This window comes from Condylura cristata, unplaced genomic scaffold, assembly GCF_000260355.1.
Source record: "Condylura cristata isolate star-nosed mole 26May11 unplaced genomic scaffold, ConCri1.0 scaffold00001, whole genome shotgun sequence".
NCBI lineage: Eukaryota > Metazoa > Chordata > Mammalia > Eulipotyphla > Talpidae > Condylura > Condylura cristata.
The window spans coordinates 62,745,703-62,769,823 of NW_004567102.1; the positions used below are offsets into that span (position 1 = coordinate 62,745,703).

The 24,121-nt window shown below is 38.9% G+C and overlaps 1 long non-coding RNA gene across 1 annotated transcript; it reads left to right on the top strand.

Moving 5' to 3' along the window:
* The first annotated feature begins 5,911 nt into the window (after positions 1-5,911).
* LOC105853241 lies at positions 5,912-22,180 on the top strand. Its single transcript, XR_001145096.1, has 3 exons — positions 5,912-6,046; positions 6,173-6,272; positions 22,085-22,180. It is a non-coding gene; the product is annotated as an uncharacterized LOC105853241 (long non-coding RNA).
* The last annotated feature ends 1,941 nt before the right edge of the window (positions 22,181-24,121 follow it).

Here is a 24,121-nt window from a genome sequence, read left to right on the forward strand (position 1 = left end):
ATGTGGTCCCCTCAGGGGCAGGTGGGGATCGAACTCATGTGGAAGTGGCTTTAGCTTCTTAGTGCTGTGCTTTAACCCGCTGCGCCACCAGGGAGGGCCCTGAAGGGCAGGTGGGGATCGAACTCATGTGGAAGTGGCTTTAGCTTCTTAGTGCTGTGCTTTAACCCGCTGCGTCACCAGGGATGGGCCTTAACTCTGTTTTTAATGAAGGCAATTGTCTTAAGCTTTTCCAGAATTTTCCCCTGTAGCCCAGTCCGAGGCCTAATGGGATTTCTTAGTTTACTCTCCCTCTATAGCTTACATTTTAATCTTTCTTATTTACATCATGACCTTCCTCAGAATGTTGCAAGTTCCATCTCCAAAGTTTCTGAATTTGTTTTCATTACTTGGGACTCTCCTTAACCCTGTCTCACTTTGATGACTTCTTTATCAAAATTTAGATCCAAGACTCAGATCCAATCAGTCATTCATTCAACAAGTACATACCAAGTACCTGTTACAAAAGAGAAAGTGTCATTGCAGAAGTTTGATGAAATGAGGGGTCAGGAACCTAAAGTGTGAGCAATAAAGAATAAATAAATAAATACATTAACTAAAGTTTGTTTTGGGTTCTAGGAAAGAAATAAAAGTTTCTGGAATAGAGGATTACTGGAGTAACCTGTTTTAGATAGTTAGAGATACTGTTTAAGTTGAACCTCAAAAGTAAGAGGGATCAGTCTTGTGAAGAACAAGAGAAGGATGCTCCAGATGGTGATATTATGACCTAATGTGGGAAAGAGACTTGGCCAATCTGAATACTGACAAAGAGCTGTCATTTTCCAGGAATAATGAGCAAGGGGACAAGTAAGGAACATAAAGGAAAGAGGTTGGAGAGGTGAGGTAGGTCTAGATCATGCAAGGCTTTGTAGTTTGAGGTAATTGAACTAACTTCTAGGGATAATGGGGGGAATGATTATAAAATTTCATGAAGGGCAAAATAAATATGTTTTAAAATATGGTTTTTTTAAAAAAATAAATGTAGCTGCTTTGTAAAGAATGAGTCAGTGGATATAAACATGACATGGAGAACGTAACAGAGATTGTGTGATAGTCTGCATGGCATATTGGGGGTGCAAATGAAGGTGGTGACTGAGGATTTTCAGGTGAACTTGGTAAATGCCATGAGGAGCCCAGCTTTCTATCCCTGGTAACAGGGTAGGTAGATAGACTGTAGTTCACCTACAGATAATTTGTGGGGATAAATCGATACATTTATTTTGGCACATAATTGCCTTTGTGTTCACTTTGTTGGGCCATGTCACATCATCCCAGCAGATGCAACCCAGCTGCAGGGCATATTGAGGGAGATGAAATCTGGATTTCTCCTCCGCCTTCAAGGGCACGTTTCTGTAATCTTATTTGATGGGTCTGGGTCATGCTGTGTGTCCTGCTTCTGCAGTGAGGGGGAGGGAAACTAGAGACAGTCCATATCTGGTAGTGAGATGAGAGTGGAGAGCAATGATCGAGCATTCCATTTTGGCCATATAAAGTTTGAGTTCCCCAATGGTTATGAATAGGTGATGTCAAGCATAAATTTGGGTATACCCTTGAGATTTGAGGAGAGCAGAGGACTACAGTGAATAAATGTTGAAGGTGTTAATTATCAGGTATTTAAAGAAAGGATGTGACCACATACCAGGGAAAGGTGAAACCCAAGGTAGTGATTTAAGAAATTTGTAAATGTAGAGTTAAATGCAAAATTCAGCTGCAAGAGCAATACAAAAGCTGAGACTGAGAGGAAGAGACTGAAGTAGATGGAAGCTGGGGAAGAGCAGCCATCCTTCAGGATTCTCAAAAAGCAAGGAAAGCGTTATTCTGGAAAAGGGTAATGGACACTGTGTCAAATCCTGTTGAAAAGTTGAATTCCATGAGGCTAACCTTCAGCTGCTTGACTTTTACCAGATTTCAGAGACTGCTTTGGATAAAAGGCAGATAGAAGGAATAGGAAAATGAATAGGGGGAGGGGAAGGTGTGACCACCAGCAGCTATTGCTCCATAAATTTTGCTACATATCTCAGAGAAATGGGACAGACGTTGAAGAGCATGTGGAGAAAATAAGGGCACTTCTCTAGGATTGAGGTGACCTGATCCTATTTCAATGAGATGGGACTTATCCCACATTCTTTCCTCCAGGAAGATTCTGCGCACAGACCAGGCACACAACCTATGTGTTTCCTAAGCAACATGACCAACTATTGATATATCTCCCTCTGGAATGGGCCACACATGCTATCCTGAGGCTGTTTGAAAATATTGGCATTCTCAAGCCAATACTGTCATTAAGGAAGATCCTTCCCTGGAGTGGGCAGCCTGTTAACGTTCCTACTTACTGACAGCTATTCTGAGCTCACCATGTTCATGGTGGTTCATATCTTTCGGAAAACCTCTGTATGTGATTCAAGAGGTGAGAAAGTAATTTCTTTCGAAATAGACTAATACCCTCCTCACTCCCCTCCCACAAACATACTCAATCTGATATTCTGACCTGCTGTAAAAAAAACATCTGGGCCCTCCCTGGTGGCGCAGTGGGTTAAAGCACAGCACTAAGAAGCTAAAGTCACTTCCGCTTGAGTTCAATCCCCACCTGCCCTGAGGTGATCTACATGATGAGGCAGACCTCTCCTGACCTGCCTGCTGCTCCCCTCAGCAGTGTACTTCATCCATCTGCCTGTTCTGCTCCCCAATCTGCCTCCGGTGAATCCTCTCATCGTCCCTTCATCTCTGGCCTGTACCCCAGTCTGTATGCATAAATAAATAAATCTTTAAAAAAAAAGAAAAAAACATCCTCCTTCTATCTCGAAGAAACTGTCCTCGAAGATAGAAAACATGGCTCTGGTGGGAAGGTGACATGTTGGCTCACACACTGTTTGGTAGAGACTCCTGGAAGTTTTCAGTGAGTCGCGGGTGTGGTTACAGACAAAGAGTACATCTCTGTACGTGTTCAAACAAGTGTGTGTATTTAAAAACACTACAATGACACCCAGTTTTCACATGCTCCTTTTTTACTGGCTTTTGCTTCATGTGCTCAGAGATTGGGTCCCTGTCTCAGCTTCACATATGCTTGTTTTCCAGCAACAACAGAAGCAGCATCTTGGCAGGGCTCTGTGAGGTTCACCCTGCCAGGAAGCCAAGCACCCCCAATGCTGGGTTCCTTCGCTGTTCTGGGACAGCACGTGGAGAATGTAGGTTGTGTGTCTGACCTGCCCCCAGCTGGGTACACTCACTGTCAGACGACACTGTGGCCCAAGAATTATTCAGAAGGAAAGGCTGTCTGTGAGCTCTGAGGAAATGGTCGCCTGATCCCAGGCTCCGGATCAGTTCTCTGTATCAGTCTCTAACCAACAGCTAATTCTGTCTCCTCCTGCCACTGATGGGCATGATTACTGTGGGCAGCAGGTAGAACAGATGTGGTAGCAGAGGGCTGTGCGCTGCCCAGAGAGAGAGGGAGCCACAGCACTTCATTCTCATGACTCAAGCTCAATGGCTTCCTTCTCTCTGGCCAAAGACAGGTCAGGAGGGATAAAATTATCAACACAGGAAAGAGAAGAGGTTTACGGATTTTGCTAATTTTACACAAATAGATGAATGGAAAGGTTGTTCCTCCCCCACCCCCGCCCTTGTCTCCTGTGAACTTCCTTAGCATTGTGTATTACTTATTCCTTCTTTCAGAAAGAGTCTAGTGGGACTTTGTATGTTGTGGCTGTTGAGTGCCTTGTGCAGGTGTGTTTATAAGGCAACACTCCCTCTTATAAGGCAGTTGTTTTACTGCAGCATCTCTTCCTCTTCCCTCTCTCCCTCCCTCCACCCTTTTGCTTTTCTTTCTTTCAGGCCTATATATATTTTTTAAAGATTTATTTATTTATGTGTAGAAAAACTGGGGTATAGGTGGGTAAGGGGGGTGAGATGATTCACCAGAGACAGATTGGGGAGCAGAACAGGTGGATCTGCTGAAATACACTGCTGAGGGGAACAGTGGGTGAGACAGGAGAGGTCTGCTGTGCTGTGTGGGTCACCTCCCTGGCTGAATTGAACTCAGGCTGTGGCAGTGACAGTGCTGAGGCTAACCCCTGTGCCACCAGGCAGGCCTTCTTTCTTTCTTTTAGCTTTCTGAGTTATAATTTACACACCACAAATTCACTTGCATATATAACCATAGGTGCACTTTTTATTTTTTGGTTTGTACCTTACTTCTTTTGCTTAATGCCATGTTTTCATTTTTATCATGTTATAATATGTGAGTACTCTGCTCATTGTTATGGTTGAATGGTATTCCATTGTATGGACAAACAACTTTTGTTTCTTCCTTCCTCAATTAATTGACATTTAAGTTGAATCCACTTTTTCACTAGTATGAATCAGTGCTGCATGAACATTTGTGTAAAAGTGACAAAGTTGTCCATTTTTTTCTGAGGTAGCATCTTAGAGGGGAGCTGGAACTATCTCACATGGCAAATTTTTGTTTTGGCAGTTCAGAAACTGCCAAACTATATTCCAAAGTTTCTGGATAAATTTAATTTCCATCAGCAATGGATGAAAATTATAATCTCTCCACAGGCTCCACACACTTGTTACCTTGTTTTTTATATTATGGGCCTCCTGGTACTGATGAAGTCTGTGTTTTGTTGTAGAAGTTCTATTTAAGAAACTGAGCCTTTCTGGATGTCAAGTTCTGCTAGACTTTGCTACTGACAATATATTTTGAAGAAAGATATCTAAATTTCTGTCACATAAGTCTTCAGCCCTATATTAGACTTCAGTTAAAAATGAACCTCCCCCACCCCCACACACACAACAAGGTATTTTTAGAACTTCATATTTAGGAAACATTGCTTGACTAGCTCATATGGAGGTATGTACGTTTTTGCTTGTATTAAGTAATATCAAAATTTTCTTAAATGGTTCGACTTTGTGTTAAGATGTTTTCGCTTATAGACCATTTTTTAAACCCTTTCTGCTTGGTTTGGTTAGTTCATTTGGCTTCTTCATAGGACTATGAAGTCCAATATTCCAATATTAGCAGAACTCCTCAGTCCTTCCATGGCTACAGACCACACAAATGAGTGCCTTTGGTCACAAGTAGGTGTGGTGGGATACACGCCAGGGTCAGCACTGCAAGGAGCCTGGGAAACAGATGTGACTGTTCCGCTGACACTTAATTTTATTTTAAGTAGTTTATTTAGAAATTAAGGCTGTTAAAACTCTCCCGTGCACTTCATTGGTACATATATTTATTTTCAACTACTCATTTTGCCCAGCTTTTCCAGGGCACGTCAGAGGATATACTGTGAGGTAAGATCTGTGAACAAATTACTAATATAATAATTACCCAAGACTTATACAAATAAATGTTAGCTTGCTGAGGAACAAAATGAGGGACACTTGGATTGGACTTTCAGCCTGGGTAAAATGACAATAGAGAAGTGAAAGCCATCTTGGAAAGGGAAAAATGCACAAAGGCAGGAAAAGTACAAAACATTTCAGGTTGCTTTTGATGAATTATTTTGACTGAATCAAGTAATCTGAATAGAGAGGAGACAAAACATGTTAGTTAATATAGATAAAGTCTTAAATGTTCAACCAAGAAGTCACACAGTTTGCTAGCAAGAATAGGCAGTCAACTAAGACCATTGAGAAGGTCAGCATGGGACAACATGGCAGCCACCCGCCCTCCGCTTCCCCTTCCCTCTTCCTCCTCCCATTTCTCTCCCCCCCCCCTCCTGGAGTAGGGAGGGCAGGAGGTCTGGAGAGTGCTAGTCAGCCGCCATGGCTACTGTCCAGGAGGGGAAGTGAGATCACAGCCTGAGCAGGGCGGTGTCCTGAAAATACCAAGGAAAAGACCAGTGTGAGAGCAAAAGAAGAAGGGAGGGCAAATCACAGCCGGGGCATGTGCCTGGCAGACAGAGGGCAAAATCAGGAGGACTGAGATCTCTGGATGATTCTGGTTGTACTTTTAACATAGTAAGTGGAGAGGAGAAAATAGCAAGTTCAGTTTTGGACAAGTCTTCTTGTAAGTGACTGGAAAAGGAAATTTCGGCTGGCATTTGGAAATGCATTTGCCTAATACAAATCAAGCATCTAATTTTTGAAAGGTTAATCAAATTTATTCACTCTGGATCCTTTCTTTCCCACCCAGGAAAAATGAGAATGAGTCACTCTGGAAAGCTCCTGCCTGGAGGAAACCGCAGATGCCACTTCTGTGGGGTCAATTGTTCCCCTGCAGCATGACAAACGAGGTAATTTGAAACTTCCAAACACAATCCAGCCTCTTTGTCTTTTCAGGGCAGGTAGGAGGAAGAGGTGAAGTGTTTACAGGCTTCTGCTTTATCTGCGGCTGCACTTGCTTCTGTCTCCCGCCGACATTCCCCCTGCCTTCCGGTCCCACGGGACAACCCCGAGACTTCTTCCTCTAGGCAATAAATATAAAAGTCTCCCTGAAAGGAAAGCCTACTTCATTCACGCAACACACAGTCACTCTTCTAGCAGGTGTCGCGGAAAGTTCAGCGAGTGCCAACGACCCGCTTGGAGCCCCAGGCTGAGCCAACGCGGACGGCGGCGGGTGGGCGGGGACACCGCGTCCAGCTGCGGCTTCTCCTGGAGAACAATGCAGCTGTCACCCGGTGAAGGATAGGACTGTGACGGAGGCGCACGTCTGTCCAGTCTGCCCACCAGGAGACTTGTGCACCTCCCACTGCTCTTGGGCAAAGAGCCAGCAACAGGGCCTTGGAAAGTTTTTGACCGGGACAAACCAGTCAGGGAGGATCCATGCAAGAAAGAGAAACATCCAGGGCTGATTGTGCCCCACGGGCAAGAATGCACAGACGCGAGTCACTGGCTTCACCTCTGGGTCTGGGGGTCTCCTACCTTCCTCCAGCTGCCTACAGACAATCAGCAGAGAATGGAGGCAGGAGATAAGCCCTGCAGCCACGATGGGAGAAGCCACAGATGCCAGAGGATCACTGAGGAATCCTGCTGAGGGCTATTCCCTGCTTTGTTGCTGGCTCCTGCCTTAACCTGCTCTTTAACCTCAGGCACCCCCTTTGATTGTTCTGTCACTCAATTTCCCCTTTTCATCAATCCTCCGATGGCTTCTAGAACATAAACAGAAAGTAAGGTAGCAAAATATCAATGATTTCCATCACCTAGGGGAAGGCTAGTGTTTGGAAAGATGAATTATAAAGAAAAAAAATACTTGCAAATGTGACTATATGCATACATGTAATACACACACGCATATGTATTCCAATAAGATTATTTGGTAGATTCAGTAGTTCCTAATCATAAAATATGGCTGGTCCTTTAGCTATCATTACACAACTAAATTTATCAGGAACATTTCATTTGTGGTTTTAAGCACTCACCTTCTAAACTTGTTTCTATTTTTGTTTTGCCGACACCCACCAGGTATAGTACTTCGGTTCATTTGAACCCAGGCTCACCTCACAAATCTTTTGTTACTGAGGTACTGACAACATTATAAAGAAGGAACAAACCTTCATCAAGACCTCAAAATTAACTCAGGGTCAGAATTGGAATGGTTCTTAGGCCTGGACTTCCAATTCAGTACATCATGTGACTTCTTCATGGCCTGATTCTATAACTAGATCATAATTTTCTGGAAGACAAGACTGTCTTACCTCATTAATTCTCAACACTGAGAACTGCCCCTTGCATGAAAAGTATACTCAGTAAGTGCTGCTGTTGAATGAGTTGGTTTCTCTAAAATCCCAGGGAGATAAAGAGATGAATAAAGAGAAATAAGGAAATATTTAGTGTTACAAGGGGGAAAAGAAATTCCACTACTCTATAAAGTACAAGGGAGGGTAGAAAAAGAGGCAGACAACACTTTTATACAGATAACCATAGGAACCGTAGGAACATTGTTGGACCGGCACCTCCCACAATTCTGAGAAACATTTCCATGGCAGGAAAAAGATGTGAGCACATACGGATGAGGTAAGTTTTAAGAGAAGGGTAATAGATGATTTTGGAAGAAATGTCTGGAAAAGAAAGAGTACTTCTAGCTTGATTTTACAGTACCAATATTTTAAGTAGGTCACAGGTAAAAATACAGTGTCCAGAATATTCAGAAATCAAATGGGTGCCAGAAGGGGGTAAAGAAATGCAGTAATGTGGTAAATCAGGTGAATGAGACTCTTGATTATTTTAATCAGGAAAACATAACTTTGAAGGAGACATGTGTTAAGAGATACCAGAAAATATTCTGCCAAACAAATTTATAGTGGAGAGAGAAATTTTCTATCAATTTTCTGTGGATGTACAGGAAGTAAGATGAGGTTGGTATGAGGTTAATAGCCATCAAAATATATATGGAAGTACAATATTCCCATCTGGTTAGGAATGGTAGATTCCATATGAAAAAGCAGATAATAAAAAAGGTCAAAGGACAACCACATTAAATTTCCCCAGAAACAAGGGCTATGGATACAAGAAGGAAGAATCCAAAGGAAGGGGGAGAAAAGACAGGGAAGACTAAGAAGGGGTAGAAGATGGACTTTGCACATTTCTGAAAGTACAATGGAACCAGCACCTTGCACACAGCTGTTTCTTGAACAAGGACTTTCCACTTACAAGCTCATGATCAGGAGAGACCAAACTTAGGGTCACAGATCTACCTCTTTGACACTTTTATTTTCACTAGAAAAGAGATGGGATTGCCTGGGGATACTGGGCACACCTCTGCTCTACTGTCAGCTTGATTGACTTGACTTGGACTCAAGTTTGCAGAATTCTGCTTCTGTTGTTTGCACTTGCCATCCGGAATTCTCAGGCTTAACCTGACACCACTCCATACTGCAAAGCAGCCAGAACGTAGACATTGGCCAGCATGGCTGCAACCTCTTCTGCCCTCCCTGCTTATGTTTGGGAGCTGTTCTCCATCGCTCAGGACTGAGTACATACATGCATTGCTTGAGGAAAAAAAGTAAGTTTTGCACAACCAGGTGGGAGAATTAGAAATTGTGGATGACAAATGGAACATGGAAGATATTCTCTGAAAATGGGGAGGAAAGTCTGTGAAAGGAAAAAAGATAATGGAAACAATGATAATTCCTGTGGAAACAGAGTAAGGGAAGGATAGTGACAGCTAGCAAGCCCCTTGTACCCAGCATCTGGGAAAAGTGGTAAGGAAGACAGAGCTTGACTCAAAGAAAAATGGCTACTTGTTCAGACCCACAGCTTTTGTACCTAGCACATTAGCTGACATAACCAATGCTCAATAAATATCAATACTTATGGACTTAACTCTTCACATATTTTCCAAATAAAAAACTGAAATCAGGAAAAAATAAAATGGCGTCTGTAATATGTGACAGAAACAATGATAAAGAAATGTGAGGTTAATGGCGGTTAACTGAGACAGACCTCTGGCAGTGTTGCATTGAGACCCTGAGTGCCAACGGCACAGAGACAACAGAAGAAGCACCTCCTAATTTTATGAGGGAAGAAAGTCAACCACAGACAAGTTAAATATTCTTCCAAAGCATATATTGACTAGTGGCAAAGAAAAATCTTACATTTGGAAACCTAGAACCGAAATTTGACTGTGAACTAAAAGAACAGCATCCTATGTGGACTGGAGAGAGTATCTGGAGTGGAGAGAGTGTCTGGCTTTATTGGCAGGAGACCATGTTCATGTCCTGACTGTTGCCTCCTGTGTGATAGAGGTAAGTCATGCCGTACTTGAAATTCTTATATGACCTAAAACATTGAGAAGGCCGTAACCACACTGAGACTCCTTCACAAAATTATGAAACCCGTTGAGACAGTATAACAAAAGGCAGTACACCGTAAAGCCCTTTCAAAAGTGAATTATTTTCACAATTATTTATTATCTTTTAGTACCTGGGCAAAAAAGCTTCACTTACATAGAGTAACTTTCCTTTATTGTCATCCAAAATCTATGTGTGAACGTGGAGACACTTTTAAAGATGTAAGACATAAAATCTCAAGTGATAAAGAAAAGACATATGGTCTACATATATTCATAATTTTCAAAAAAACTTCATGGGAGAAATATTTTGCCTGCCAACCACATGACAAGTCTTGTTCAGATGGAATTTAAAACTTTTTCTATTTAAATTATTTCACATATAGCTATATGCATGTAGTTTCACATAATTTATCTGTAGTTTTTAAAGTAAGCATATATCACCATATGAAGATTTATGACCTTCAGTAGGGTAACTAGATTTTAAATGATACTAATGATATGTCCTCTCAGAGAAGCAAGTAGTTCAGGACTCCTTTTACTGTGCTTTGTAATTATTGTTGATACCAATTGAATAAGGAGAGGGAAAAGATGGTGAAAAGAGCTTCAATCTTTCTCCTCGAGTTATGACCCACCCAAAATTATAATGGCAAAGTTGACTCTTCTTAAAGAAAAAGTGATCTTTAAAAGGGCATGCTAGTAAAACAACATAGTGACAAATGGCAATTGTATTATAAAAATTGAACATAATCCCTGCAGCTATTTTAAAGGAAATTTAGACATAAGTTTAGATCTGAAAGAGATCAATGCAAATACATGCTGAGAAATCCTAAAATAGAAATCTAGAAAGAAATTCTGTCGAGTTGAAAGTCACTGGTTAAGATTTACAAAAGGGAAAAAGATGTTGGTTATTGATTTGCTCTGCCTTTCAAAAAATGAATGCTTAATGATTATAAAAACAAGAATAAATCACAGAGGAGAATTTGGGGAAGTAAAATATGCTGGGTTACAGAAATGTCTGATGCAAGAGATGAAGGTACAAGTGATATGAAAATATAATGGTTTAGAAAGACAATAAATATTCTTAGAACAAAATAAATGTTGGAATCAGAAATATTAAGAACAAAGAGGAGACAGTTAATAAATAAGGGAAGTCATATAACTTACAGAATGGAGAAATGACAGAAGAAATTATGTAAGAAAAATCACCTAACGTGGAATATTGTTTGGTTTTTTGCTATGTGTGAAGGTTTGACATTTCAAATATTAAACAAAAAAAGTAGCTAGTAACTTAAACAAAAATGAGTGTAAAAGTCAATATGATCAAATATGATATAAGATTTTTCAAAAATGGTGAATTTAAGAAATATCTAAGTTGCTACAGGAGCAAAGAGGATAACTTCATACCAAATGTAGACATTTTCCTAGTTTCAACCTCTATGGAGGTTCAGATGATCACAAAAAAATGATTTTAAAAATAGCCAGGATATAACCGGAGTCCCAAAGCAAATTGTTGAGTGATAGCTTTACTATGCAATTCTTACCACGTGTTCAGTGCCTCTCTGTTCCAAGGTTTTAAAATATTCAAATAGTTCATATCATATAAAATTGTTTTATCTGTGTTTTTATTAAAACAATTGTCTGTCAATAGTGATATTGAAGATATCAAATAGCTACTTTTTATATCATGGGAAAATGTCACAGGAAACTCAGAAAGTAGTTGTATGAAATTTTCTAGATGTTTGCTAAACTATCAAGGGAAATAATAATAGATTAAATTTTTTTTATGTCTGGTTTTCATTTGTGCCTTAAATCTCAAAGGTATCAATTGATGCGTTCCTTTCAAAGTATTTACTTCATAGACCACCAATTAGATTTATTTGAGTCCTTTTTCCTAGAATAACAAGGATTTTTTTTTTTTTGGATACTCCACTTTGTATTAAACTTACAGGTGCTCTCCTTCCCTGGTGCCCTAAAAACAGGAGTAATCTCTCTGTGTGACAGGATCACACCACAGCTCGTAGCCACTCTGCAGTAATCTGCAGATGATAAAAACTTTACAGGGCAGTCCTCCCTGTGCACTTGCAGAAAGGTCTCTGTCAGGCAGAGCGGGTGCCTGTGACATCTGCAAGTGGATCAGCAGAATGACACGTCCAGCAGCTCTGGACGCCCAGTTGCCGATGTAGAAGAAGGGCCCTCTTATGGGACTCTGATGGGGCAGGTTGTCCTTGAGGTTCCCCACAAGCAAATGGCACTGGACTAAAGAGAACATCATTGACCCACAAATCTACTGAGTGGCAGGGAGGAGAAAAAGCCAAGCATGACCTATAGCCCCAGGGTGACAGCAATACCTAGGCAAGAAGCAAGCCTTGCAAATATACCACTGAAAGAACTTTGAGACCACTGGGGAATATTTCAATTTGCAATAAAATCAAAGAGTGATTTTGGCAAGTAAGTGTGGAGTATGGAGGATGCATTTCTTGAGGAAGCGTTTTTAAAGCGTGGTACACATGTGATCTCATGAACACTGAACAAAATAGGAAGGAACTCTCTTAACTGGGATAAGTAGCTTTCAATTTTACAAAATTAAAATTTGAAGCCAGAGACCTTACTTGGATAAAGTCATTAAATAAATTTTAACAATATCCAGCTCAGGAACAATTATAGGGAACAATAGTAGTCTCTCCACTATTTTGAATCTTAAAGGTGGATAGAGAGAGACCTTAAGGAACAAAACTCTGAACGGTAAAATGAGATAATCAAGAGATAGAATTCCAATCTAGATTTTATGATTTCTAGGATACTTCGGATTTCACAAGTTATTTTTCTTAATATTTTTATAATAAAAGATAGGTAATCTATTATATTACATGCTTGTTCAAAATGAAATAACTACAACAAATTTGCCTCTGTCCTTATTGACATATACATATAGAAAGAGACTTTTTGAAAAATAAGTATGATTTGTTCAAGAAAACTATCTCCATTAATGGGAGATTTGTATCATTTTAATTATGCCCAGAACTGAAGGGATGGATTTTGGGGTTACTAATATTTTCTCTTATGCTTATTGGATTATATTTATATGCTTGTGCCTCAGTTTATTCCAGTGAGTAATTTGGGAGCTAAATAAAATTCACAGCAATACATAAAATTGGATTATCTGTCACTATGAGGACCCTCAAATAGCAGACTTTAGAGATGATAAGCAAGATAGATAAAAGAAACAGGATTGCAGCAATAACAACACATTAGTAGACACTAGTGTTACTTTAGAACTAAACCATGTGATTATTCCCATAACCACATAATATGGATACATGTCTGAGTACATGAGTTTAGAATCAAGATAAAGGGAATCAGCCCCATTCTAGGTTTATAATTCAGTGTGACCCCATGCCAGTGTAACAGATTGCTTTTAACCCAGCAGGCCTCCATCCCAAAGATAAGTCATTACTCAACAATGGGATAATATTAATCATAATAGCTCATATTTATTGGGCGCATCATTTTGAATTATGATAATTATAGGAATTCATTTATTTATTTCTCACAATTTTATGATGTACATACATCTCTACTGAATTAAAAAAAATCTAATATGCATTTTCCTCCTATCTCCTAATATAACATTTCTAAAATTAGGATGCATTTAATCAACAATGACAACTTATTAACTTGTACTTGTTAGTTTTATATAAATTTTTGCTGGATCTAACAATTGGTCATGTCTTAGAATTAAGGACACATGGTATTTTCCTTCATATTTTATGGCGTGTCAAATTAAGGAGAGAGCAGGTGTGGAATCCATCCAGGGTCACATGACCAGAGGAGTCTAGGCACAGGTGCAGAGCACACCTTGGTGATCATTGTCACCAAGTCCTTGACCTCCATTAAACTCCATGGGCCCATTTGAGGGATTTCCCACAGAAGCATGTCTCTCTTCACGAAGAAAATCTCACATAACCTCATTTAAACTGACTCAAATAAAAATCACAACGCCAAAATTCCAGGATTAGAAAAGACCGATTACAATTATTTCAGAGAGAGAGAAGATGGAGAAAAACCACAGTCAAATAATCCCTTCTGACTTTATATTGTTTCATTCTAATTTCAACTTTGAATCTGAAGAACTCAATTTTCAGACTAGCAAAGGTTTGCTAGTCAGGAAAAATGTGTGCTTCTACAATGAGACTCCAAATGCTGTTTTATGTTTGGTATTATACCCAAGAACCAAAAGCAGCAGAGAAAGGATCTTTCTTTGGGGGGGGAGGTTGTATTTTTGCATTTCTTCTATCTTTTAACAATAAATTTAAATTGATCAGAAAGAGTTTTCTGTGGTTTTCAGTTAAATTTAGAATAAAGAAACATTGAGATCTTGGCCACTATATTGTGGAAAGAGAGTGACAATTGGCATTATCTGTGGTAACTCATCCTCTCCTTATTGTACATCACTTCATTAAGTATATTAAATACTTTGTAGTGACATACTAAAAATGCCACCATTTTAAGTTTAATATGATATATAAAGCAAAGAACTCAAGTTTATGGCTTTTATTACTAGCTCTTGTCAAAGCTGTTTTCAGGGAAGATATTCATATTCTGTAATAATAGACTTGTTAGGAAGTATATAAATAAATCTTGTTACAGTCTTAGACACTTTTACTCCTAAGACAAATGTGCATGCCCCTATAAAAGGAATTTAGGAGGGAAATACTGTAGATTCCAACTCTGGCATCTTTATGATAGAAAGCATTAGATTCCTTTATTAATATTAAACTTAACAATATTATTGGGGGACTCACAGTTATACAATAATCATTTATTAATCCCCTGCCATGCATCAGGAACTGAACTGGCACTGATATTCACAGGTGACAAGAAAAGACATTGCAGGATTCCTGGGCACATAGCACAGCAAAAAGGTAAATAAACACCAGGCTGTAAGTCACTATAGGCATATGAGAAAAGTACTGTAGGAGAAGCGATTTCACTTATACTCATTTTCACACAGATACAGCTATTTTCATTCTGCTTATCCTTCAAAAATTTCATATAACTAATTCTATTTTTAAAGATTTATTTATTTATGCATACAGGACTGGGATATAGGCCAGAGGTGCAGGGGCGGTGGGAAGATTCACCATAGTCAGTGTGGGGAGCAGAACAGGCAGATCCACGAAGTACACTGCTGAGCGGGCTAGGCAGGAGTGGTCTGCTGGCCATGTGGGTCACCTTGGGGGTGGGAATTGAACTTGCAGTGAGGCTGCTGTATCTGCCTTTGCAGTGCTGTGCTTTAACCCCCTGGGCCACCAAGGAGTGGCCATATAATTAACTCTTAGGAATGTCTGCAAACTGCTTTAAATTTCATGATAGTACCATTACTACTTGAGCTTGTTACTAGCTTTGCTGATTGACTGCTTCTTTTACCATCAGCCAGTGCTGTAAGGGAGGGAACTTCAGCACTTCTTTCTAAATGTTGGCATATTCAAGTTCCAATAAAAATCTTAGTGTACGGGCCCTCCCTGGTGGCATAGTTAAAGCACCGCACAAAGAAGCTAAAGCCACTTCAGCAAGAGTTCAATCCCTGCCCCGGGAGGTGACCACATGGCGCGGCAGACCTCTCCTGACCTGCCCACTGCTCCCCTCAGTAGTGTACTTCGTCGATCTGCCTGTTCTGCTCCCCACTCTGTCTCTGGTGAAACCTCTCACCACCCCTGCACCTCTGGCCTATACCCCAGATCTGTATGCATAAATAAATAATTCTAAAAAAAAAAATCTTAGTGTAATTACCATGATGATTGGAAAAAGAAATCTCTTTCCTATCAGTATGCTTTACATGCATTGGTCGAAATGCTGCTCTGTTCCCAGCTCCCCTTTGGGATACAGAGAATAAGGTAACTTTCATATTTAGGATAATATTAAAATTTCAAAAGTTGTAAAAAGTTTCAAGTTGTTAGAAAGGTTCAAAGTGTAGGCATTAGCTGCCAGTTGCTACCTCAGAGATGAAGCTTCCACATATCTTTTATACATATTAAAGTCAATGTTCTTTCTCTTTTCATTCTCTACTCCTTTTCTCTCCTTCTTCCCCATTTTCCCTTCCCTTTCCTTTTTTTCTTCCTCCCTCCTTTTTTCTCTTCCTCTCCCTCTTTCCTTTCTCCCTACCTTACTCCCTCTCTTATTTTAAACACATTTGTTGAAACTTCACTATACACACTGCTCTTTCCCTTGATATTTTTTTCTTTTCACTTAGCAATATATCTTGAAGATCTTTTCAAGATATACCATAGCAAAATTTTTACGTTTGTATGCTGTTGCTTTAAAAAGATGCATCATAATATTTGACATATTAAATATAACAATGTATCAGATGATCCTCCTTTAATGAGTAAACTTCAAAGTATGCAATTTTTCTAATGAAAATATGTACTTATAGGGCAAATTCTTGAAGGTGGACATGCTCAGACAACTCCATTTAGAACTATAGTAGATGTTGCCTAACAATCAAATTTTGTGCACTTGATTTGATCATTAGCGTTTCCTTGGGACTCTAGTTAAAATATTCAACAATCGTGATACCAAAATGATTTTGATGCTAACAGGGGTATCTGGTTTTCAGTCTGTTATTTTGAAGTTACTCATGTTTTTGTCCCTTTCCTTTGCATACGTGATCAAAGGTTACCTGGTGAGTACAAAAGCAAAATGAAATCCAGGCAATAGAGAAAGATCACACAACAATGGTTGAATCTTAAAGACATAGAATATGTAGATAGAAATTTCTATTGTACCCCACCTCTTCTTCTTCTCATCTTCTCAATCATTTTGGCCACTGGTGTTCAAAGCAAATCTGTCTTTAATATAGTTACTAAACTGTGTAGGATTTGGATAATCTTTTTGCATGCTTTTATAAACTGGAATTAGAGACAGCAACACAATTCAGCCTCTTGCTGTGGAAACCACAAACTTCTAAAGAGTATCCTGCCTGGACATCACTTCATAGAGAATAAGCTCTGTCCCTTAGGCGCCGTGAAGACTGACCACATGACTTGTTGCATCATGTGACCTTTGGCAGTAAACTTAAATTTAAACCAGAGACAAAACTGTGTATTTTGCCTCTGAAGAGTTGAAATCCATTCAATTTCTATGACAGTGATTTTCCCATTCTATTGCCCACCGTCTTTATCATATGAACATTCCTGGTTTGAAGCCCATGTGAAAAGAGTCATCTTACCCCAGAAGACCATTCACCATCCACCAAGTGACTCAAAGTGTAGCATTTCTTAGGGAAGTAGTGAAATCAAAGAATATTGGTCAACTCTTTATCTTCAAAATTTTACCTAATATGCAAAGAGCATAGAAATCTGCTTATTCACCCTGTGGTGACCAACTAAGCCAAAGAATCTTTAAATGAAGATGGTTTTGTGGTGTCATGTGGCATGGTGAAATGTTGTGCTGTTTTTTTATGAGTTGCTTTGAAGGAGTGGGGGAAACAAGTGACTCTAAGAAGTAAATGGATCACTGTTCTGTCTTTTATTACTGTGATTTCAGAGAATCTTCATCAGAGAATCCAGACTTGAGGATTATTCAGCAATATTTGTACTTTTTTTTTTTAAGATTTATTTATTTATGCATACAGAACTGGGGTACATGCCAGAGGTGATGGGCAGTGAAAGGATTCATTAGAGACAAAGTGGGGAGATCAACAAGTACACTGCTGAGCGGAGGACAGGCAGATCAACAAGTACACTGCAGAGCGGAGCAGCAGGCGGGCCAGGAGAGGTCTGCCATGCCATGTGGTCACCTCCGGGGCTGGAGATCTAAGTGTCTATGGCCTGCTTGCAGTGCTCTGTCCTAACTCATTGCACCACCAGGGAGGGCCAATATATCTGTACTTCTAACATGGCAATTTGCTTAGTGACCCATTTAGGAGTGAAATTCACATGAATTTTTTTCTGAGCACATTGTTTTGTTTCTCCACCAGCCTGGAAACACTTCCTTCTGAGGAATAGTTAATCTGGAATAATAGGATAAGAAAATAACTATAAATGCCAAGTTTTGTTGTTCTTTTTCCCCAGTTTTTGAAATTTATTTATGTTTTCATTTATTTTTTTTTAATTTAAGTTTCACTGTAATACATCCTTGTTATTATTTTAACAGTATAGGATTTCTTCCCTCATTGGTGGTCACCATTACTTTCCTACCCCCAAAGTACCCACAGTCTTGTACCATAGTCCATTGCTCTCTTCATTCCCCACATCTCAGATCTAAGGTGCTCGGCTTTCCAGGGTTGGCTCTAATAGTTGTCCCTGCCTGGCCCCCTTTTTTTGGTTTCTCTGTATTCCATATATGAGTGATGCTATAATTTCTCCTTCTGGTTTATTTTGCTTAGCATAATCCCTTTCAGCTTCCACCATGTTGCCACAAATAACCCAGGTTGTATGAAAAAAACAAAATGAGAATGCATACTAACCCAGTGCTGAACCAATGTCTTACTAGCCAGATTTTGACCTGTAGCATTGAGATCTTGCCTAGAGCTCATACTTCCACGAAGTATAAGAATGAGGATCAGTCTAAGCCTTATGTCCCTTTGTTGATACAGCAACCAAGGCTCCTTTAAATGGTTAAAGACTTAGGCGGCTATAACCAAGGCTGAAGATTACCATTTCTAATTAGTGGTGAACTTTGTGGAAAGAGAGGAGGGATGAGTGATGAATATGACCGTGGGAACTGTTGTCAAATATAGGGGAGCAAAAAAGTCATTCTAAAAGTAATGAAATGAGAATAGTAGGAAAACACACAAAAAAGAGGGGTGGTAAATCTAGAAAAGCTAGAAGGAAGTGGCTATGATTTGGCCAGGTGGTGACCTCTTATGAGTAGCTGAAAGTACTAAAGGGCCAGTTGAAATGACTCAGAAAGATTATTTGTTTTTTAAGTTCTCTAAAACCGAGCAATGAGCTAAGTACATTGACATGAAGTTTTTAGAGAAAAGGAATAGAGGGAAGGAGGCTGGACACTGCTGTAACCTAGATATTGGTATTTCATGGACAGGTGGTTGTTCACTGTACTGGAAATTCCATGGATTTCCTGGAAATTCTTGTTGTCTATAGAAGCTTTCAGCAGGTCATGCTAAATGATCACATGACCAAGGAGACTGTTCAGAGGTTACTTCCAAAGAGAAATGTTTTTCAGAGAGTGACTGATTTTCACTGATTATCCCTTTTCTCATAGGGGACAAATCTCATGCCATACAGGTTAACTTCTCCATGTAAGAGGGGCTGATTGAGTCATTAGGAAATTACATATGGTTTCACTTCCAATGATATCTGCAAAGCAAGAGGTCAAACATCACTTTAGAGAAATAGCTAGTGAATATAGGAATTAGTTGTCTCTGTTCTCTTTGGTAGAATAACAGGGAGTCAAACTGTTGGGGTTTGATGTAGTTGGAATTTTGGTAAGGAATTAGGTTAATGCTTCTTTACCTACATTCCCTTCTCAAGCAGACTCTAAGAGGAATTGACAGGACAGAGGAAAACTAGGAAAGTAAGTCAGCAGAACCTACTGGAGTGATTATAAGAATTTAAATAAAATAAAATCACCATCCTCCAAAAAGAACTAAAAACTTTGACACCCCATTTAATTATCTACCTTGTGTGTTGACACTAAGTGCATTCAAATTAATGTATCATATTTAGGTAATTTAGAAATAACATTTATACATTGACATTATTTTGCTTTGAAGGCCTAATAATTTTCATTTAATTTCACATGATCTACTACCATAAGCCTTGCCACATTTACACAAATAATGGTCAAATTGGCAATAAAGAAAACAGTCTTATTATAATAGAAACATTTTATGATCATTTCCTACCCTCACCAGAATTGACTGAGAAATGTGATAGCACAATGGAAAGATGAAGCGGAATGCTTACTCTCCACCCTCCCCAAACATATAACAAGTTCCCTCAAGCCTAATCCCCCCAGCAAGGGATCCCACATTTTTTATTAATATAATACAAAAACATATGGTTAAGAAAAGAAAAAGAACATAAAGAAATGAGTAGAAAAGCTACAGAATTCAAAGAAAACACATTCCCTCGTTCATACCCACATCTAACTGCCTAAGAAATTTCAATGAAAATCAGATGTGATTTTCAACATGTATTGTGCTTAAATAAAATATGAGTGAAAATACAAGGAAGTCCCTATGATTTTTCTTTCTGTGACTGGTGACTGGATTATAATTGTATAGGGTTATTGTGAGGATTGAAATTAGATAACATTTGCAAACTACTAAGGGATTATATAAATTTATATTTCCAAATTATGAAATTTCTTACCATTCTGGAGATGTAGATATGGCTGAGAAAAGACTGATTTGGGGTCTAAATGTATACAAATCTTAAGATATAGATTGCAAATTATTATTAAGAGAAAAAAAGTTGCTATACCTCTTTTTAAAAATATAATTTATCCTTTTTTCCTAAAAACAGACTCCAGAGAAAAGTACCTCATTTCATGCATGTGTGTGAGCATGTGTGTGCATAATGCCAGTGGAAATAAATGCAATAGGAAGAAAGTACCTGCCCCTCAGCTTCCAAGCTTCTTAGAAATTCCTCAAATCAAGGTAAAGAGTGAAATGAGGGAGGAAAGGAGAAAGAAGAACACAGGTGAGGGAAGAAACAAAGGAGTAAAAGGCAAGGTGAGACCCAATAGCAAATACATCTTAGCTTATTATGAGTAACTTACCCTTCTCTTGCTTGTACACACTGCGGCCCAGTGCCACGACTTGGGAGTTAGCTCACTTTTTAATCTGAGGCTTTCACTTCCTTTTATCTTTTTGAATCTGATCTAGTTCATCCTTAGAAGGTGCTTAAGGGAATGAGGACTGCAAAGACTAACTCTAAAGAAGATTAAGATAAATAACAGGTTGAGGAAGGGGTTTTTTTTCTTTCTTTTGACTTCAGGCCTTTAACTACATTTTCATATTTATTTGTATTTAAAGCAAAATATAATTCTTTTATGGGAGCTGAAAGCCAGAATCTTAACAGCAGGAAAGAACATCTTTTCTGCATTCATCTACATGTGATGGCTGAACAACAAGAAGAAGAATGCCAACAAAACCCAACCCTGTTCTTCCAATCTGCAAAATCATTTCTTCCATCAACACTATTTATTGAGCATCACTATGTACCCTGCATTCACTGTCCCTAGCACTGGGGATGCATTGGGGATACAGAAGTGAACCAAACAGATAAAAATTCCCTCTTTCTTATGATGATGGCACATGGGTGATTTGGTGATGGGAGGCCCAAGGAGATTGCAAATGAGATGGGAAAATGCACAAAATAATGTAAAAATAAACTATTACATATGCTAAAAAAAAATTCCCTCTTCCAAGGAACTGACTTTCTTGGGGGTGTAAGGTCAGAAAGCAAGTTGGAAATGCCCTAAAATATTTATTTGTCAGCCCTCTCTGGTGGCACAGCAGGTTAAAGCACAGCACTAAGAAGCTAAAGCCACTTCAGCATGAGTTTGATCCTTGCCCCAGAGGTGACCCACATGGTGTGGCAGACCTCTCCTGACTTGCCCTCTGCTCCCCTGAGCAGTGTACTTTGTCTATCTGCCTGTTCTGCTCCCCACTTTGTCTCTGGTGACTCCTCTCATCACGCTTGCACCTCTGGTCTGTACCCCAGATCTGTACGCATAAATAAATAAATCTTCAAAAAACATTTGTCAGAGATTATTTGCTTTAAATATGCTCATATAATGTATGAAGAAGAGGTACGAAGTAATATGTAAGATTTAAAAAAATTTTTTTTCATGAAATAAATATTCAAACTCTTAAATACTCTTGAAAAACTTGAAATATATACAAAATGCAAATTTTAGTAATTTTTAAATGAAATGATATCATGTGTTTGAAGAACAAAACATGATTTATATATATATATGTACATATATATAATGTCTTTTTTTAAAAGCTTTAATTTTTCATAGTGATTGAAGGATCAAGGAAAATATATAAGGAAGACAAATGTCTTTCTAACTTATTTCACAAGAGCATGGCAGAATTGGAGGGAAAAGTTGTTAAAAATATTTCTCACAAATGTTTCTAGTTTCATGTTTTAATGTTTCCATAAAGCCTACTATAGTACCTTGCTGTTCATGTTTTTTCAGTAAATATATGTTGTACAATTATTTTGTGAATATAAGAAAAATGCTTGATTTAGAGAGCATCTCAAATTCATTCATGAATAGAACAACAACTATATTATTATGTGATTTATAATTAATTATCACTTTCTAATTTTCCAGTACTCAAACTTTCCTTTAGGAAATGAGCAGTGCTTACTGCCTACTGTCAAAAATATATTGGAAATGGGCCCTCCCTGGTGGCGCAGCAGGTTAAAGCACAGCACTGAGAATCTAAAGCCGCTTCTGCATGAGTTGATTCCCGCCTGCCCCGGAGGTGACCACATGGCGCGGCAGACCTCTCCTGACCCGCCCGCTGCTCCCCTCAGCAGTGTACTTCATCGATCTGCCTGTTCTGTTCCCCACTCTGTCTCTGGTGAAGCCTCTCACCGCCCCTGAGCCTCTGGCCTGTACCCCAGTTCTGTATGCACAAATAAATAAATCTTTAAAATATATATATTGGAAATGATAACATTGTATTATCGTATAGCCCATTAAAAAGATAGTTATTATAAAATGACTACATCATTTTATTATTCTAGAATTCTACATTATTAAATTACCTACAATGTAACTTGATCTTATTTAGCACAGTTTGAGAAATGAATGATTTCTCCATGAAAGAGTATGAGACAGAGAATGTTCTAGAAGTCATGATGAATGTTTAGATGGATATAAAAGCACACTGTAAATATAATTTTGAAGAAACTATGCTCAAAGTATAAGGGATCAGCCACATTTGCTTACAAGGAGCCAAGTGAGGAAGTGCCAGAGATGTGGCTGGGAGATGGAACAGAAAGTCTGTAACCTGTAAAACTAACCCAGATACTGAAGGCAGTAAGGAGCAAGGCAGGTAAAGAAGCCAATTGTTCTTCTTCAGGCTAGCAATGGTCTTAAGGGCCTTCCATGTGCTTCTAGGCATTATCTTGAAGATACCTCCTAATAGCTGGCTGCTAGGATTAATGAATTTCAGTTTGAAGGGGGAAGAAGACATTTTTTCAAAGAACTGTAAGTACATTCAAGGAGATCAGTGACTAAACTGCTATTAATTATTATTTTTGTGTGGTAAATTAGCCCCAAATATAGCTGCTTTAAAGCAAAAATAAAATTACTACCTCAGTTTTTGTGGCTCAGAAGTCTGGGTATAGCTTAGCTGAGTGTTTCTAGCAACAGTTCTTCACAAAGTTGCAATCAAGATGTCTGATGGGGCTGCAGTCATCACCAGTAGGAAAGCAGGACATCTACCAAGGGCCATGTTCCTGACTGTCCATTGGCCTTTGTCCTTTCTGGTGGTTGCTGGAGATATCACTCCTCCTCACATGGGACTTCTTAGAGGGCAGCTCACAATGGCAGTCAAGCTTCTGTCAGAGCTAGTGGGCTAGAATGAAAGAGGGTAAGATGATGAGTAAGTCTTGTGTCCAGAGTCTTTCTAACTTAATCTTTAATGTGATATCACATCACATTTGCATTAATCTATGTGTCCCAAGTGGTTACTCAGTTCAGTCCACACTCAAGCAGAAGGGATTATGCAAATGTTGGAATGCTAGGAGGGAAGGATCACTGGGAGCCTGATTAAAGGGTGCCTGCTGGAGTCCAGGTTAGATTCTTTTACAACAGAGTAGACACTTAGTACACTTAGTTATGCAAGGTACAGGATTCCTCCTACCTAAAGGTAGAAACTGATGTTATCTCTCTCATCCTCATGAAGTTCCTCTCACCACTATGATTATATTTTTTTTTGTAATGAAGCAGATTCTATTTTCAAGGTCAATTTGGACTGATTATTATGGTAATTCAATTATTATCGGTAATGCAATTATTATCTCCTTTGTTGTCATAGGGGCCAAAGTGTACCTAAATTTTGTCTTATTATTTATAGCACATAGTTAAGAGATACACTCCTAAGTTTTGCATTCTCACTATTAATGTACTAGCTGCTTTCTCATCTTAACGGTGGTGATGCTTTCACTTACCTCATAGGGTTGTTGTAGGGATTAAATAAATGCATAATACAATGCATGACCAATAGATGTGCAGCATTGAATGAAATTTGATCTATTCCTCTATTTCCAATTTTTTTGGGAAAAAAAGTTAATCTTTTCATATAGCTTTCCATTTGTCAGCACATAAACACTTTTTCTTTCCAAGATAAGTGGGTCC